At 37.2% G+C, this 17160-nt stretch overlaps 1 protein-coding gene and 1 pseudogene across 3 annotated transcripts in view; one reads left to right on the top strand and one right to left on the bottom strand.

The window, feature by feature from the left end:
- The window catches only part of MCU (mitochondrial calcium uniporter), a 215609-nt gene that overhangs the window by 121981 nt on the left and 76468 nt on the right, over positions 1-17160 (bottom strand). The window lies entirely within an intron of this gene.
- Positions 9230-17160, top strand: part of LOC119510721 — a 30638-nt pseudogene continuing 22707 nt past the window's right edge.

Below are 17160 nucleotides of genomic sequence, written 5' to 3'. Positions count from 1 at the left end.
AGAGTTTGAGAAATGCAGAAACATCAATCTTCACATTTGACAAAGAGCTTTCAGAAGGCATGGCAGTGGCTATCAAAAAATGCCAAAAATGCCAAAAAGCATCATGTGACAAGGTGAGAAAAGGTACTCTGGTCATCAGATGCCTTCATTTTCTTTGCACCTTAGAATCTGTTTTCCAAGTCAAATACAGGTCTGCAAAACATACAATAGCCCTGGATGATTTTCTTATCAACTGTGTCCTAAATAACTCAGAACTGTTACTTTCATTCTTTGGGATACACAAGGTAAACAGATTCTAAATTTCAGGCTTATTTTGTGGTTTAAGATTGGTTCTATATGCAACACAAACCTCTGGTTTAGCATCTTCTATTGCCTCTCATTACTAATGTTCAGCCTTTTACACAAGCTTAAAAATGGACTACAAAACGGTTGTAGTATTCATCTTTGTTCCAACTTCACCAATTAATTCTGCAATCTTAAGACACTTCATCAAGACAGTTAGCTAACCCTCTGGTCCTTGGTTTCCTCATTCATAAAATGAGCAAGTTGGGTTAGATGAAGTCTGAAATCTTTTCCTAATTCTAACATCGGAGGATGGTTAATCTTTGCACCCTGTCTGTCATTGTAATCCCAGTACATCTGGTAGAAACACATAAGGAATTGGTGCATAAACAAAAAGCTTCAGAGGGACTATTTGAATCTTAGTCTTCTTACTTCCTAACTATAAGATCTTGGGCAAGTCTCAGTTTCCTTTTCTGTAAAATAGGGGCAAAAATATCAACCACTTGGGGTTCTTGTGAAGATTACATTTTAAAAATTCATCTAAAATAATGCCCGGTGCTTAGGAAGGACTCGCTAATTGTTCCTTTCACTTAAAGTGTGACTTAAGTATTAAAACCAGGTTTGTTTCCTTTTAATTGTGATAGTATATGTACAATGGAAGAGTCCCCATTTTAACCACTTCCAAGCATAGGATTTAGTATCATTAATGCATTAATGACATTCACAAGCTGTGCCACTGTCACCACCATCCATCACCAAAACTTTTCCATTACTCCAAACAGAAACACTACACCATTAAGCATTAACTCCTTATTCCTCCTCTGCCCTGCCCCCGGTAACCTGTAATCCACTTTCTATCTCTATGAATTTTCATGTTCTAGGTATTTCATATAAGTGGAATTATACAATTTTTGTCCTTATGAGTGTGGCTTATTTCACTCAACATGATGTCTTCAAGGTTCATTCACATAGCATGTATCTGAATTTCATTCCTTTTTACAGTAGAAGAAAAATTCCATTGCATGTATAGATACCACATTTTGTTTATTCATTCATCTGTTGATGGATACTTGTTGCAGACAGGTTTTTTAGGGAACCATTTCTGGAATCAAGATTTTAAAGCTTTATAGGATTTAAAGATGATATAGCATCAAGTGTACCACCTTAATTTTGTACTAGGAGTTTTTTATTTTAAAACAAATTTGACAGAACTCACTTAAACCTCATGCCAAGTTTCTAAGATGAATAGTAGTACCATTACTCTAGGTAGAGGTCTCAAAGCCAAGAAAATAGATGGTTTAGTTATAATCAGCCTTATGGTTTTGTGATTTCTGTTTTAGAGAAAGCCAAAAAACTGGCAACCTTAGCATTTTAACAGGCCAAGTCATGGCTTATTTCTTGACCAACACTCATTAATAACCCTGTTCAACAACAGACAAGTTGGAGTTGCATAATTATTTCCAGTAACTGAAAGCCGCCTATACATGCTTTCATAGGGAGAAGAAAAGAGAAGTGGATAGTTTTAATAATTATATATTTCATTTTCTCTGTGTGGCAGAGTTCTTACAGATTACCTCTCTGGGTACTAAATATCTGTATTACATGGCATTAAGGGTAGCTTCAAAGAATATTCCCTCCACATCCCCACTTTTTTTGGCCAAAATTCTTTAGTGGGAAAAGTTTAGGCTTGTATTTGGTAAGTCTTAGTCCTCAGACCTTTTTGGTTAAAGTTTAAAAAGAACAACTAAGTGAAGTTTTATGGCTGGTATTTGTTTTTGTTTTTGTTTTTTTAACAACTTTTATCCTTTAGCACTGATATGCAGGCTGACGCCTCTAGAAAAAGTGAAAAACTTCCTATTCAAATATAGCAGTTTTTACAGAGTTTTCTATGTGTTTTGTTGTTGTCTTTTGTTTTGTTTTGCAGGGCAGACAGGTAAAGAAAAGGGAGATGGATCATACTGGGCTTCCAAATTTAATTTTCTACAAAAAAGATGCTCTTCATGAAAGCATCAAAAAAGAATAAAGTAACTATAAAATATGTACAAATGAACCTAATAAGAAAATGAAAGAAGACCTAAATAGAAAAGTATACCATGTTCCTGGATAAGACTTAATAGTTAAAAAATCAATTCTCCCAAATTTATGTATAAATTCAGTGCAATTACACCCCTCCCAATCCCAATAAGATATTTCATAGAATTATAATGTTTTAAATATGAATTCATTTCAGAGAAGAGTAATGAGATGGAAAGCTTCCCAATTCATTTTTACCAAGTCAGAATATCCTGATACCAAAGCCTGAGACAGAACCAAACAATAAAATAAAACAAAAAGTAGAAACAAAAAACTGAAATTATAGGCAACTCTCATAGGAATGTAAAAATTCTAAACATAAAATATTAGCAAACTGAACTACCACAGTATTTTTTAAAATATGCCAAATGGGTGAATTTTTTCATTCACAATCTATCAGCCTTATGTAAAGGGTTACATTTATTAGCTCATTACTTTTACTGCTATTGTTTAAAATTGTCCTGAGTATTCAAGCCAATGTGATAATACAAGGGAAAAAAGAAAGAAATATTGGTCCATAATTATATCTCTTCTTTTAACTTTCAGAACTCGTCTATACTTGAGCGCTGGTCCTAGGTCTGTTTTCCCAGTGGTCCATTTTCTCTTTCCCTCCTCTGTTCTGTCTTTGCAGGGGGCTCCTGGGTCAGCTGATTTCTCACTAGGTTCAACCAAAAGAAGACACTGGGGGTGGGAGAGGAGGATGGAAAAATGAACTAGGGGAGGGAGAAGCCAGGATATTTTTCCCAGGTCCCATTTGCCTTGGGTGGCTTCTTGGGCAGCAACTGTGAGTGCTCCAGGGATTTAGCTTCTATTAAATGTTCCTGGATCCTGGGCTCTAACACTACCATGTCCCTGTGTTTCCTCAGCTGGAAGGAGTGGTATACTGGTATTGGCTGCCTGCTGCTAATCTGTAAATTACCTCACCAACTCCAGTTTGGCTCTTAGTTCCTTCATTACCTAGGTTATAAATTTTCCTGCATCAAATTCCTTCTGCTATAAATACCTGAGGTGGAATCTGCTCTTCTAGTGATACCCGGACTGATAAAATCACTTACTATTTAGAGTTTTTTGATATGTTCATTAGTTTTTTGATATATTTATATTCTTTAATATGGTCCTTTGACAAGTAAAAAGCAGAAGCTTGAGTTCATGGGCTCTGAGATCAAAATGTTGACTTCTTAGGGCATATGCTAAAATGAGGATGGGGAGTGGGGAGGGGGCAAAAAAGGAGATGGGGCAAGTCAGAGAATAAAATGGATGGCAAAAGCTACATGTAAACAGCTTGGATGTTCCTCAGAAAGTTAAACATAGAATTACCATATGACCCAGTAATTCCACTTTTAGGTATATACTCAAAAGAACTGAAAACAGGTACTCAAATAAAAACTCGCACACAAATATTCACAGCAGCACTATTCACAATAACCAAGAGGTAAAAACAAATGTCCATCATGGGATGAGTGGTTAAACAAAATGTGGCATATCCATACAATGGTAGTCAGCTATAAAAAAGAATGAAATACTGATATATGCTACAACATGGATGAATGTCAAAAACATAAGTGAAAGACACTAGACTTAAAAAGGTCACATATTACATTTTTATGAAAGATCCACAATAGACAAATACATAGAATTAGAAAGCACAAGTAGGAGGGAAGGATACATAGGGGGATAACTGCTTAATGTGTCCAAGACTTCCTTCTGAGGTGACGAAAATGCTTTGGAACTAAACAGTGGTGACAGCAGCACAACACTGTGAATGTAGTAAGTCTCAATGAATTGCGCACTTTAAAATGGCCAATTTTATGTCACGTGAATTTTAACCCACTATAAATACATACATACAGACATACATACACACACGCAGGTAACCTGCTAGCTGTGTCAAAGTAATGCCAAATCAAGGAGTTAATCTGAGCTCTTGTTTGAATATAGCAAATGCACTATTAAAAACAGGTCAGACCAGTGGACGGGGAAGATGGCGGCATAGAGAGGAGTGGAAGCTAAGTAGTCCCCCTGGAACAACTACAAAAAAAACAGAAACAACTAGTAAATAATCCAGAACAACTGCGAGGACCAAACAAGACCGTCCACTCATCATACACCAACCTGAATTGGGAGGAATGCCCGAGGACACAGCATAAAATCTGTAAGTAAAACCTGCTAGGGAGGGGGTGCAATGGGAAGATTTAGGCTGTATATATGTTTCCACAACTGAAAAAAAAAAAAAGACAGTCTAAATAGGTGACAATTGAATGCCAAGGATGAACTTGGATGGGATTGGAGGATAGAGGACAGGTGGCTCAAAGGGACACAGTTGAGACATAAGGAAAAGGAAATATAGAATGTAAGCTTCGTATCATTGTTGAATCTTTTGTACTTCTTAGCTGCGCTTAATGGGATTCCATAAAAGAATGTTCTTGTTTATGGGAAGTGCATACGTGAACTATAGTGTATGTTCAAGGATGTGTGCAGCTAGCTTTCATATGTTCAGAAGACAGAGCAATAGATGATGGATGACAGATAGGGAGGGAAAGAAATAGCGATGTGACAGCATGTTAAAGTTGGTAGATTGGGCTATCGGGGGAGGGGGGTCAGGGTATGATGGAATTCTGTGTATGGGGTTAGTATTGTTTTTGCAACTGTTCCTATAACTTTGAATTTATTTCAAAATTTAAAAAAAATGGCATTCTCCAAAAAAAAAGAAAAAAAAAATTGAATCAGTAATCAAACATCTCCCAATAAGCCCAGGACCAGATTCAGAGGTAAATTCTACCTACTTTTCCAAGAAGAATTAATACCGATCCTGCTCATTCTTCCAAAATATTGAAGAGGAGAGAATATTACCTAACCTATTTTATAAGGTCAACAAAATCCTAATACCAAAGAAAAGAAAACTGCAGACCAATTTCACTTATGAATATACTTGAAAAATCCTCAACGGCACATTAAAATAATTATACACCATGATCAAGCGGGGTTTATCCAAGGTATGCAAGGGTGGTTCAACACAAGAAAATCAATTAATGTAATACACCACATTAATAGAATGAAGGGGAAAAACCACATGACCGTCTCAATTGATGCAGAAAAGACATCTGACAAAATCCAACATCCTGTCTTGACAAAAACACTGAGAAAAACAGGAATAGAAGGAAACTTCCTCAACAGGATAAAGGGCATATATGAGAAACCCACTCCTAACATCATCCACAATGATGAAAAACTGAAAACTTTCCCTCTAAGTTCTGAAACAAGATAAGGATGCCCACTATCACCACTGTTATTCAGTATTGTACTGGAAGTTTTAGTCAGAGCAAGTAAGGAAGAAAAATAAATAAAAGGCATGCAAATTAGAAAGGAAGAAGTAAAACTTTCACTATGTGCAGATGACATGATCCTACATATAGAAAGTCCTGAAAAATCTACAACAAAGCTACTAGAGATAAGAAAAAAATTCAGCAAAATGGCAGGGTACAAGATCAACAGGCAAAAATCAGTAGTGTTTCAATACACTAATAATGAGTAATCTGAGGATGAAATCAAGAAAAAAATTCCATTTAAAATAGCAACTAAGAGAATCAAATATCTAGGAATAAATTTAACCAAGGATGTAAAGGACTTACACATGGAAAACTACAAAACTTTTGCTAAAAGAGATTAAAAAAAAATCTAAATAAATGGAAGGACAGTCCATGTTCAAGGACTGGAAGACTAAATATTAAGATGTCAATTCTACTCAAAATGATTTACAGATTCAAAGCAATTCCAACCAAAATTCCAACAGCCACGCTGCAGAATAGGGAAGTCAACTGTCAAATTTATTTAGAAAGGTAAAGGGCCCCAAATAGCCAAAACCATCTTGAAAAAGAAGAATGAAGTTGGAGGACTACATTTCCTGACTTTAAAACATTACAAAGCTACAGTGGTCAAAACAGCATGGTACTGGCATAAAGACAGATATTCTGACCAATGGAACAGAACTGAGTGTTCATAAATAGACCCTTTCATCTATGGACAATTGATCTTTGATAAGGCAGTCAAGCTGACTCAACTGGAACAGAGCAGCCTCTTCAACAAATAGTGCTTGGAGAACTGGATAGCCATATCCAAAAGAATGAAAGAGGCCCCCATCTCATACTTAATACAAAAATTAATTCAAAATGGATCAAAGACCTAAACATTAGTGCTAAGACCATAAAACTTCTAGAAGAAAATGTAAGGAAATATTTTAAATTATCTTGTGGTAGGAGGTGGTTTCCTAGACCTTACACCCAAAGCGTGAGCAATGGAAGAAATAGATAAATGGGATCTCCTCAAAATTGAATACTTTTGCACATCAAAGGACTTTGTCAGGAAAGTAAAAAGGCAGCCTACACAATGGGAGGCAATATTTGAGAACCACCTATCCAGAATATATAAAGGGATCCTAAAATGACAAAAAAAGACGAACAACTGAGTTTAAAAATAGGCAAAAGACATGAACAGATGCTTTTCCAAAGAGGAAATACAAATGGCTCAAAAACATATGAAAAGATGCTCAACTTCACTAGCTATTAGGGAAATACAAATCAAAACCACAATGAGATATCACCTATTAGAATAGCCAGTATCAAAAAAAGCAGAGAATTACAAGTGCTGGGAAAGGATGTGGAGAAATAGCACACTTATTCACTGTTGGTGGGAATGCAGAATAGTGCAATCACTCTGGAACATAGTTTGGCGGTTCCTCAGGAAGCAAAGTATAAAATTGCCATATGATCCAGCAGTCCCACAACTAGGTATATACTCAGAGGAACGAAGACAGGGACACAAACGGACATTTGCACACTGATGTTTATAGTGGCATTACTCATGACTGCCAAGAGATGGAAACAGCCCAAATGTCCATCAACAGAAGAGTGGATAAACAAACTATGGTATATAGATATGATGGCATATTACACAGCTGTAAGACAGAATCAAGTCATGACACATGCAACAACGTGGATGAACCTTGAGGACATTATGTTGAGATAAATTAGGCAGAAACAAAAGAACAAGTACTGTATGGTCTCATTAATATGAACTAACTATAATGAACAAACTCTTGAGAGTGAAAGTCAAGAATGCCAGTTATGAGGAGATAGGAAGAGGGTAGAGATTGGGCATTTGATGCTGAAGGAGTACAGAATGTTCAACAGGATTGACTGTAAAGGTCCAGAAATGGATAGCACAATACTACGTGATGGTAGCATAATACTGTAAGTATAATGAACAAAGCTGCTCAATTGATTTTTGACAAGGCTGCTAAGTCCATTCAATAGGGAAAGAACAGTCTCTTCAACAAATGGTGCTGGGAGAACTGGATATCCATATGCAAAAGAATGAAGAGGGAGCCCTATCTCATACCCTATGCAAAAATTAACTTAAAATGGATCAAAGACCTTAATATAAGATTTAGGACAATAAAACTCCTAGAAGAATATGTAGGGATGCATCTTAAGGCTCTTGTGTTAGGCAACAGTTTCTTAGATTTTAAGTACAAAACTACAACCAACAAAAGAAAAACCAGATAAATGGGACCTCTTCAAAATTAAAAACTTTTGCTTATCAAAGGACTTATCATGAAAGTGAAAAAAATTACTGAATGTGAGAAAATATTTGGAAACCATATATCCAATAAGGGTTTAATATCCAGAAGGAAATCCTACAACTCAACAACAAAAAGACAAATAACCCAATTAAAAATGGACAAAATACTTGAAATAGACATTTCTCCGAAGAGGATATACAGATGGCCAAAAAGCACATGAAAAGATGCTCAACATCATTAGCTACTAGGGAAATGCAAAGCAAAACCACAATGAGATACTATTTCACACCCAGTAGGATGACTGGATGACTACTATTTAAAAAAATGGAAAGTTACAAATTTTGGAAAGGACGTAGAGAAATAGGAACAATCATTCATTATTGGTGGGAATGTAAAATGATTCACCCACTGTGGAAGACAGTTTGACAGTTCTTTATAAAGTTAAGTATAGAATTATCTTATGACCTGGCAACCCCATTTCTAGATATATACCCTAAAAAACTAAAAGGAGGGATTCAAACAGATATTTGCACACTAGTGTTCATAGCAGCATTATTCACAATTGCCAAAAGATGGAAAAAATCCAAGTGTATATCATCAGATGAATGATTAAAAAAAATACAGTATATGCATACAATGGAATATTATTCTGCCATAAAAGGAATGAAGTTCTGATACACGACGTGGATGAACCTTGAAGACATTATGCTGAGTGAAATAAGAGATGCAAAAGAACAAATATCATATGAACTCACTGATAGGAAATAAGCAAACTCACAGAGTCAGAATCTGGAGTATAAGTTACCAGGGTCCAGGTTGGGGGTAGGGAATGGAAACTTAATGTTTGAATTGTACCAAGTTTCTATTTAGGTTGACTGTAAAATTTTGGTAATGGATGGTGGAGATGGTAGCAAAACATTGTGAATACAATTAACAGCACTGAATTATATATGTGAATGTAGTTAAAAGGGAAATTTTAGGTTATATATATGCTACTAGAATAAAAAGTTTTTGAAAAAGGACTGTACAACACATCAGTGAACCCTATTGTAAAAAATGGACGATAACAGTACAATTATAGTTAATAGTACAATTATAAAATTGTTCTTTTATGAATTGTAACAAATACACCAAACTAATGCAAGGTGTTGATAATAATAAGGTAGTATATGGGAACTCTGTATTTCATGAATGTTATACATGACTTTTCTGTAAACCTACAACTTCTCTAAGTAAAAAAAAAAAATGTTTTTTAAACAGCTCAGTTGCCACCATCTTGTTGATCCATACCCCAGTATGCAGTGCTGGGAACTGGACCAAGCGGTTGGTGCCAGGCCACTGCTGCAGGGCTCAGCCACCTGTGCTGCCTGCCAGGGGGCTGGCCAAAATCTGGAGGCCCGGGGACCCAGTTCCCGTTGGGAGCCATGGGCGTTCGCTGCTGGGGCTGGGCTGGTTTTGTTATCCAGAATAGGTGACCTCATAACACAAGGTGATTCCCAGTTGTCCCAGCACTATCTGTTAAAGAGTCTATTCTTTCCCCATTGAATGTACTTGGCATCCTTGTTCAAAATCAATTAGTCATAAATGTGTGGATTTATCTCTGGACTCTCAATGCTAGTCCACTGATGGTTTTGGCTATTCAGGGCTCCTTGCAATTCCAAATGAATTTGAAGATCAGCTTTTCCATTTCTGCAAAAAAGGTTGCTGGATTTTTGATAGGACAGAAGAATATGCTGATCAGGCTCTGACCATTCACTGGCTTTCAGCTTGCCAGGACCTTTTCCCCAGCACTCCTTTCATGGCCCATGTGCTGCATCCTTCTGCCCTCAATGTGCAACTGGCCCCCAAAGCAATGTATATTTGTCAAACCACGGAAGTGGGGCAGTATGGCAAGAATGCAAGTTGGGCCAGAGACCGCAGAGTCCTCCTGGAGCCCTTTATCCACCACGTGGGCGGACACAACAGCATGATGCCCTATGACGACCACACTATGTGCAAGCCCCTCACCTCCTGGGAACAGCACTTCTACGAGTCCCTCCCTCCTGAAATGAAGGAGTTCACCCCTGAGTATAAAGGTCTTGTACATTAATAAGCACAGTGCCTGGAACCTAATTAGATGCTCAATAAATGTTTGATAAATGAAAGAGGCAAAGCTAAGGGTTTATTTGCATAAGGATAAAGAGGCCATGGACTTCACATTTAGTGCTGCAAGCATCAACACCTGATGATCACAGCTGGTTGTACTAAAATAAACAAAAATCCATTTTCAAGCCTACTATCAAGATATGAGATATTATTGGTAATCTTCCTTAGCTAGACTGTCTCCTAACACTTGTGCTTAAAGAAATAAATAGGTGTGTACAGATGTGTGTATATGTAAGGATTAGTATATATTATATATATTTCCTAGTTTCTGTTTGCTGAAAGGGCCTAAAAGCAATGACACCCAGTAGTAACGAGCATAACTAGCACCAAGGTCTTGTTTTTTCTGAATACCATTCCTCCACAAAAGGAACTAGGGCTCTTTGGAGAAATGGTTGATTCCTGGGCTGGGACAGGAAAAAAACACAAAATCAGCAGGAACATCCCATGGTGACAGAATGTAAAGAAGTGGTAAAAAAAAATGATAGGAGTACATGTCAAATGTACACAAGAGCCAACCTAAAGGAGTCCTGGTGGCCAAATCTAGGAGAATATGGGCAATAAAAATAAATATTTGTAAGTCCACACTGACATAAATAATTAATTGAATGAATAAATAAGTACATGAAAAGGAACATATTTCCCTTACAGTAGAATTCTAGTTAGTAAATCTAGAAGAACTGATGGAAACAGATGGATCTAATGGAAACAGAAATCACCATTAGTCAAACAACACAGTAATGATTGTTGCAGGCAAGAACCACTGATGGATTCTAAAACTAATTGACTAATGTATGATACACAGCAGAAAAGTTAAGAGTTCCAAAGTTTTTCCCCAGAAGATATTAATGACAAAGGGAAAAAATAATAGCTCTACAGTGGAGAAACCTGACAGATACTGCCTTAACCAAGAGATCTGAGTTCACCTCACCAGTGATCAGCCTTGTACCAAAGAGGACACAGAATCAACTTCTGTTGCCCAGAATACACAGCCTCACTCCAATCATGAGGAAACATCAGACAAAATGTTCCAAATTGAGGACATTCAACAATGTAACTGGCTAGTACTCTTAAAAAATGTCAAGTTTGAAGACCAAAAATGACCGAGGCAACTATCCCAGAATTGAGAAGACTGAGGAGACATGACAGCTAAATGCAGAAAGGACGTTAGTGGAAAAATGGAATGAATAAGATATATAGATTAGTTAATACTATTACATCAATGTTAATTTCCTCATCTTGATAATTGTACTGTGATTATGTAAGATGTTAGCTTTAGAGGAAGCTGGGTGAAGGGTTTATGGTCACACTATTATTTTCATTATTTTTCTGTAAACTTATAAAAAATAAAAAGCAAAACAAAACCCTATGTTGTAAAATACATAGAGACAGACAGTGGATTATAGGGTAACATAGACTGGGGTAGGTGGGAATGGGGAGTTATTGCTTGATGGGTACCAAGTTTTAGTAATGGATGATGGTGTTGGTAGCACAATATTGTGAATGTAATTAATATAATTAAATTGTACACATGATACTGGTTAAAATGGGAAATTCTGTGTTGTATATATGTCAACACAATAAAATTTTTTTAAAAAGTCACTGATGGACTATTAAGAAACTGTTAAAAATTATGTTATAGAGGCTTTTTAATGACAATGAAAATTTTTCACAATATATTGTTAGCCAAACCAAAAAAAGCAGATAAAATTATTTTTGTGTGTACAGTGTGATAGGTATAGGAACATGAACACACACACACACACACACACACACACACACACACACACACACCCATGTATGCAAAGAAAAAAGACTAGGTATATTTAGGGGAAATATTAATAGTTATCTCTGTAGTTAATATTTATAATTTGTTTTTGGTATTTTCCAATATCTTCTACCATGTGCACTTGTTTTTATAATTTTTAGTAAAAAATGGATGTCAAAAAAAACCTCTATGCTTTAGGTTCTTAAATTTATTCATCTGACCAATACTATCTTCCACTTTTCTTCCATTTTATAAAAATAAATTGGGCTTTATTTGAATTAGAAAGAACAAAACAAACAAAACAAAACAAAACAAGTCAGTCCCCCTGGCAATGTGGGACATGATTCCCAGGGATGAGCCTGCCCCTGGCATCGTGGGATTGAGAAAGCCTTCTTGGACCAAAATGGGAAAGAGAAATGAAATGAAATAGTTTCAGTGGCTGAGAGATTTCAGAGTCGAGAGGTCATTCTGGAGTTTATTCTTATGAATTAAATAGATATTCCTTTTTAGTTTGTATTATATTGGAATAGCTGGAAGGAAATAACCAAAACTGTTGAACTATAATCCAGTAGCCTTGATTCTTGAAGATGACTGTATAACTGTATAGCTTTTATGGTGTGGCCCCATAATTGTGAAAACATTGCAACCGACATTCCCTTCCTCCAGTGGATGGACAGATAAGTAAGAAAATAAAGACAAAAAATAAAGAAAGAATAGGGTTAATGGGGTATGGGATGTTTCTGGTGGTTTTTTATTTTTATTTTTTGCAGTAATGAAAATGTTCAAAAATTGATTGTGGTGATAAATGCACAATATGATGATACCATGAACCACTGATTGTACACTTCGGGCAATTATCTGGTATGTGAATATATCTCAATAAAATTGCATTAAAAAACAGGTCAGAAAGTGTAGTGGCAATGAATTCAGGAAGGAAAGATTGTGCTTTTTATAAAGTGTAAGAGCCAGGAACTCTCATTCATTCAGTGAATTAATTACTCAGTTTCTCCTGAGATGCTCCCCAAATCTGTTAATGATACATGAGAAATTTTTTATGTATGAGTAATTGTTCATGGTTATTATCAAACTACTGAAAATGTAGTTCTTAAATGTTAACAATCCAAATGTAAATTGATATCATAACACAGAACAAACTATTTCAGAAAAAAACGAATGAGAATACCATATGCCTGTGCAAACCTCTTTTAGGAATTCATGTCAATTGATATCCCAAGTTAAAAATGGCTACTTTTTGAAACATGAGATCTACAGAAGAAGTATGTGCCAATTTGATTGTAAAACACTAAAAATGTTTCAGCTACTGAAATGCATCACCTATGTGAGTTTAAACAGAGAACACATTCAGTTCACAAAATATATCAAAACAGTGTGCAGACTCTCAGAAGGCAGAAAATGAGCAATGATTTATGTGGCAGAAGATCTGAAAAGATAAAACTTAAGGACTTGATTTCACATTAAAGGCAGTGAAAACTTCTTTTGATGCAAGGATGAAATTTAAAACATTTATTACAAGGAAAAAAATTAATTTGTCTTCTAAGCTGATGAAAAGCAGAAAAATAAAGATATAAATGGGCAATTCACAGTAGGAGTAGCATAAAGAGCCCCATAAGAAGATGCAAAAAATCTCTCAGAATCAGGAGAGAGATTATAAAGCTATGCGATTCCATTTCATGTACATCATATGGATAAAAAACAAAATGTCTGACAACATCAAGTATTGGAAAGCATATGAAACAGTGTAAACACTTATACCTTGCTGTAAAAAATTAAATTGGTGTACAGCCACTTTTGTCAACATTTGTATAAAAAGATATGCAAATCCTATGTTTTAGCAATTCTATTCCTAGGCAAATACCATAGAGAAAGCCTGGCACATGTATCCAAAGAAACTTGCACAAAATGTTTGCAGCAAAGTCAGTGAACTCAAAGATAAGACAGTTGAAATTTTCAGGCTGAGGAGGAGAAAGAAAAAAAGAATGAAAAAAAGCAGACACTAGGGGACTCATGGGATATCATCAAGCATACTAACAATTTGATAGGCCAAGCCCTCGATCTTGGGGCTTGCCCTTATGAAGCTTGTTAATGCAAAGAAAAGGCTAAGCCTACTTGTGGTTGTGCCTAAGAGTCTCCCCCAGAGTGCCTCTTTGTGTTCAGATGTGGCCCTTCTCTCTCTCTAAGCCCACTTGGCAGGTGAACTCACTGCCCTCCTCCCTACATGAGACATAACTCCCAGGGATGTAAATCTTCCTGGCAATATGGGATATGACTCTCGGGGATGAGCCTGGTCCTGGCATCATGGGATCAAAAACGTCTTCTTGACCAAAAGGCGGAAGAGAAATGAAACAAAATAAAGTTTCAGCGGCTGAGAGATTTCAAATGGAGTCGAGCGGTCACTCTGGAGGGCATTCTTATGCGCTATATAGATATCCCTTTTTAGTTTTTAGTGAATTGGAATAGCTAGAAGGAAATACCTAAATCTGTTGAACTGCAACCTAGTAGCCTTGATTCTTGAAGATGATTGCATAACTAGCTCACATGGTGTGACTGTGTAATTGTGAAAAACTTGTGGCTCACATTCCCTTTATCCAGTGTACGGACAGGTGAGTAGAAAAATGGAGATGAAAACTAAATGAAAAATGGAATGAGATGTGGGGGTAGAATGCCTTCGGTGTTCTTTTTTATTTTTATTTTTATTCTTATTTTCATTATTTTTGGAGTAAGGAAAATGTTCAAAAATTGATTGGTGTAACGAATGCACAACTATATGATGGTACTGTGAACAGCTAATTGTGTACCATGGATGACTGTATGGTATGTTAATATATCTTAATAAAACTGAATTAAAAAAACAAAACAAAACAAAACTGGCAAGCAGAATTCTACACCAAGCAAGACTGTCTTTCAAAATTAAGGGAGAAATTAAGGCATTCCCAGATAAACAAATGTTGAGGGAGTTCATCCATCACGAGACCTGACCTACAGGTAATGCTAAGGGGTGTTAGAGTGAAAGGAAAAGACACCACAAAGTATCAAATAACCATAAAGAAATAAAGAACTCTTGTAAAGGTAAACACATGAGTAATTATAAATGCCAGTACTATATTATTTTATCTTTTCTATGTAATTCTACTTTTGACTTCGAACAGGTTCTAAAATGCAGGAAGAGTAATGAAAAATTTATGGTTCTGAACATGTAATATATAAATATGTAATCTGTAACAAATACAACAAAAAGGTGGATGGGTGGAGGGGTATAGGAACAGTGTTTGTGTATGCTATTGAAGTTAAGTTGGTATCAAATCAAACATGATCGTTATAGATTTGGGATGTTAGCCCCTACCTTCATGGAAGGAATCCAAGATAGCTGATTAGGAGAGGCTGGGCTCATTCCTCTCCCAGAAAAACAACTAGGGGTCACTTAGAAACTGTCCAGAAAAATTCTGGGGCTCTAGAGATCAGGGGGAGTGCTATGCGACACCCAGGACATACAGGACGAAGAGACAGATGAGCTGCATTGAGAGCTCGTGAGTAACCCCCTCAGCCCCACTTCATGCACCCATACCCACTCTTGGGGCAGAAAGCTTCCGGGTATCTGGTCCCTGGTGGACAGAACGCTGCAGACTAAGAGGGATGTGGAGGTCCATTTCCACAAGAACAGGGCAGGACATTGTCTAACACTGTTCCAGCTTTTGGCTGGTGAATTTGCACTGCTGGGACCTGTGGTTTCAACCTGCCCAGCTGAGTGCTGCTATGCTACTGTCTGGAAAGCGCAGGGGGATAAGAAGAGCCTGTCTTCTGAGGGCTGAGGGGAACAGGCTGCCAAAGAACTAGCCAAATTTGCCGGCAGGTGAGGAAAGCACACCTCCAGGAAGATGGCCAAAAAAGGCTTTTGGGTGAAGAGGGCCATATGCTGGGCAGGCCAGTAAAGCGCATCTTTGGGGAGTGATAGTAAGGGCCTTTCTGGTGTTTTTATTTAACTCTCTCCCTGGAGCCGTGTGGAACTGGTATGTGCCCCCTTCACGGATCCCTGGCCCAGCCCTGACTGGGTAATACTGATGAACTAATGTCAAAAAAAAAAAAAAAAAAAAGCATTATCCAAAAGCCAATCAACAACACAATCTTTGACAAGAGAGAGAATCTGACATTCAGAGTAAACTGACTATTTCAATTTGCTAAAGCTGCCAGAATGCAATACTCCAGAAATGGATTGGCTTTTACAATGAGGGTATATTAGTTCACAAATTTACAGTTCTAAGGCCATGAAAATGTCCCAATTAAGCCATCAACAGGATGATATCTTCTCTGAAGAAAGGCTGATGGCATCCAGAGTTCCTCTGTTACATGGGAAGGCACATGGCTGGAGTCTGCTGGCCCTCCCCTGGGTTTAGCTTCTGGTTTCCGTGGATTTCTTCAAAAATGTCTCTGGGCTTCCTCTTAGCTTCTGTCTCTTAGCTTCTTCTGGGAGCAAACTCTGGATTACAACTCTTAGCTTCTCTGAGTGGTCTCCAAAATGTCTCTGCCTTTAATCCTCTCGTAGAAGACTCCAGTAAAGACGATTAAGATCCACCTTGAATGGGTGGGGTCACAGCTCCATGGAAATAACCTAATCAAAACATCCCACCCAACAATAGGTCTGCCACCACAAGACTGGATTAAAAGGACATGGCTTTTCCAGGGTACGTAACAGATTCAAACCAGAACACTCACCAAAATAATAAAATGCCCAGATATCAGCAAAAAATCATGAGCCATACCAAGAAACAGAGATACTGCCCAATCATAGGAGTAAATTAAAAAGTTGGAAGAAATACAGAATTTGGAACTAATCAAAGATGTCCAAACAAATCTCCTAAACTGATTCAACAAGATGGCTAAAGAGATTAAGGATATTAAGTCACTGGGTGAGAGGAGCCAAGATGGCGGATTAGCTGAGTCAGAGCAAAATACCTCTCTGTGAAAAATGCTAGATAAAAAACAGAAAGTGCTCCAGAATACCAGTTCCAGGGTTGTACCAGCTTGACAAGGTCTGCTACATCCATAGTGACTGTGCACTTGGTGAAACCAAGAGTCTGAATTCAGAAACTTGTGAGTAAGGCTGCTGGGGAAATGGCAGCCATGCCATGTTAAGGAGAAACCAGGGGTCAGCGTTTGAAGACAGATTAGTTTAAAAACCTCAAAACTGGCTGCGAATCTGGCAGCGAGAGCCACACAGTTGAGCATGGTGGGGAGTGTCTTCCACACCTCGGGCACCCGCCTCAGTATCTGGCATGGATGATAGCCTTTCGCACACCCACAG

The sequence above is a fragment of the Choloepus didactylus genome, chromosome 15, assembly GCF_015220235.1.
Source record: "Choloepus didactylus isolate mChoDid1 chromosome 15, mChoDid1.pri, whole genome shotgun sequence".
In the NCBI taxonomy this organism is placed as follows: domain Eukaryota; kingdom Metazoa; phylum Chordata; class Mammalia; order Pilosa; family Megalonychidae; genus Choloepus; species Choloepus didactylus.
Note: the sequence above shows the minus strand (reverse complement) of the source record. Positions and strands in the feature narration are given on the sequence as shown.